Genomic DNA, 2,325 nt, shown 5'->3' with positions numbered 1-2,325 from the left:
AACCACCAGGATCCCATCATCCACTTCACGGGTCGCACCTCACGGCAAACAAGGCGCCTCATACGAGGAGTTGTGCATTTATTGGCCATTCTATAAAAGAATGTTCACCCCTGCACCACGGTGAGGTTAATGCACACTCAGGGGAGTTGCGTAATAAAGCAGTCAGTATGAAGAGCTCACATTTAAGAGCACACCGTGCCCAGTTAGGTCAACTGTAGAAGTTAATTAATTCACACCCTAAAAGTGACAGAGCCCTATTTGTAAACACCAAGGCATATTTGTCAATATTATAGCCGTTTTTTGGAAACTGAAATCGGCCATTACTAAGATTTTATTGTTTAGATTATCTATTTCCGTACATTCGAAGTGTTTCTGGTCATCCCGATGTTTTTGATATTACAAAATGCATGTTTCATATGTTTAAAACCTGAGAAGAAACGTTTATGGAGTTTAAGTGTATTTCACCGTGTAAACGTCACCCTCTTATTTTACTCCGTTGTAACCTTATCCAGATGTGTTACAGTTTTGTAAATTTAACTAAACTTGCTGTCCATTTTCACGGGCTGAAACTAGGGTCTGCGCTTGCAAGACCATCCACCGGCCTCGGGTGGTGTCGTGGTTAAGCCATCGGACATAGGAGTGGTAGGTACTGGGCAAATGACAAGTCAGGGGTCTGACAGTCAACAGCAGTTGACCCTCAGCACAACAACAGCCTCTGCCACCCCCTCCACACCAAACCCAATACACTCATTTACCTCTGCGGCGAGATGCAGAATCGTCTCATGCAGCAGATGGTCAGGCCCAACACAGACCGGATGAAGGAGGTATTCATAGAATACACCAGGGAGTCTGTGTACGACATCCGCCCAACCTTGTGGGAAGACATGCACAGAGACATAATGAAGACTGTGCTGATGTACAAGGACAGAGACAGTGAGCTGATGATAATGACCCACGGCTATTCTCCTCTCAGGTTTCAGCCACTTCCTCACCCAACAGGTTCTTGGTCTTCTCCTTCTTCTTTCTTGCTCTACCATCTCATTGTACTCTTGCTCTGCTTCCAACAAAAATTGCATGAAACCAACATTCAACATGTTAAGGACTGCAAAGTTATCCATAGTTCTGGGCAAAAAACTTGAAAATCTTCAAGTCAGGAACAGATGTGCACTGCCAGAAATCTCGAGGCCAAATGATGAACCAGTGAGGAAACGGCCGTATTTATACCCTACCTTGTCCTATCGTACTGCAGACGGGGTGGACGTAGTAAGAACTGCGTGAGAACTACACAAACGTACTCAAAACGAGTAGAACTTAATGAGAACCTACTGCGAACTTTTAGAACTGTGCAGAAATGTGTTGCCAACTCCTTCAGAACATTTTTGTTTTGTTTTGAACGTATTTGCACGGAATAACGACTAGCTAAGGACGTAATGCGGTGGAGTTGGGTCTGTCTGCGAACGGAATGAACGAGCTACAAACGGACCCGGTCGGTGTGCACACGTACTGCAATTGATGCCCGACTGCACCACGTCGTAACACGTCCCTAGTAGGATCGAAGTACGGCAATTCCGTTTGTAGTACGTCCATATCGTTTTAAGTACGTTGTCACTCCGTCTAATTGCAGAACGGGATGGTCGCCAGAATATTTTGAGCAGGCTCGAAGTTCTGGAGCACCCTTCCGTCCTAGCCCATCCATGAAGTTCGTCAAAAGACCGTAAAAAGTTGCTACTACGTCCACTCCGTTCGCACACAGTTTGAGCCCATTTGGCAACATTTTCAAGAACGTAGTGAGAACTAGTTTCGTGTGATGGGGGCATTATATGTAATTGTAGTAATTCCCACAGGGTGCGCCTTTTTCATACTACAAGTTGCTTCTTTCTGAGCCAATTGCTTTTTAATTGCACACACCCCTGCGCGTGCTGTAACATTCTTTTTGAGAATGGCCAATACAGCACAAATCCACTTGTTTTCTGCGGGATACAATTAAAGTTTTGAGTAAAAGTCAATATTTATCTGTGATATTTGTATTTTTGCACAGTTCTTTACACTGTGTTTTTATTTAAATCTTTATCATTACTTTATTTGTTTGCATTACCATGGTTTGATACCCAATAGCCGATGTATTTTTCGTGCTGGGGTGTCATTAAACATTCATTCATTCATTCATTCTAATTGCACACACACAAAACAATGTAATATTTTGTTGTTTACTAAACACTTTTATGATGGGACGGACTATAGTTTCCTATCAGTTGTATTGCTGATTATCAATGTTTTGTTATACTGTGCGAAGTATATATTCTATTAATTACTATATATTGCACG

This window comes from Gigantopelta aegis, chromosome 3 (assembly GCF_016097555.1).
Source record: "Gigantopelta aegis isolate Gae_Host chromosome 3, Gae_host_genome, whole genome shotgun sequence".
NCBI classification, from domain to species: Eukaryota; Metazoa; Mollusca; class Gastropoda; order Neomphalida; family Peltospiridae; genus Gigantopelta; species Gigantopelta aegis.
The sequence above is the reverse complement of the archived record's forward strand: the minus strand, read 5'-3'. Positions refer to the sequence as shown.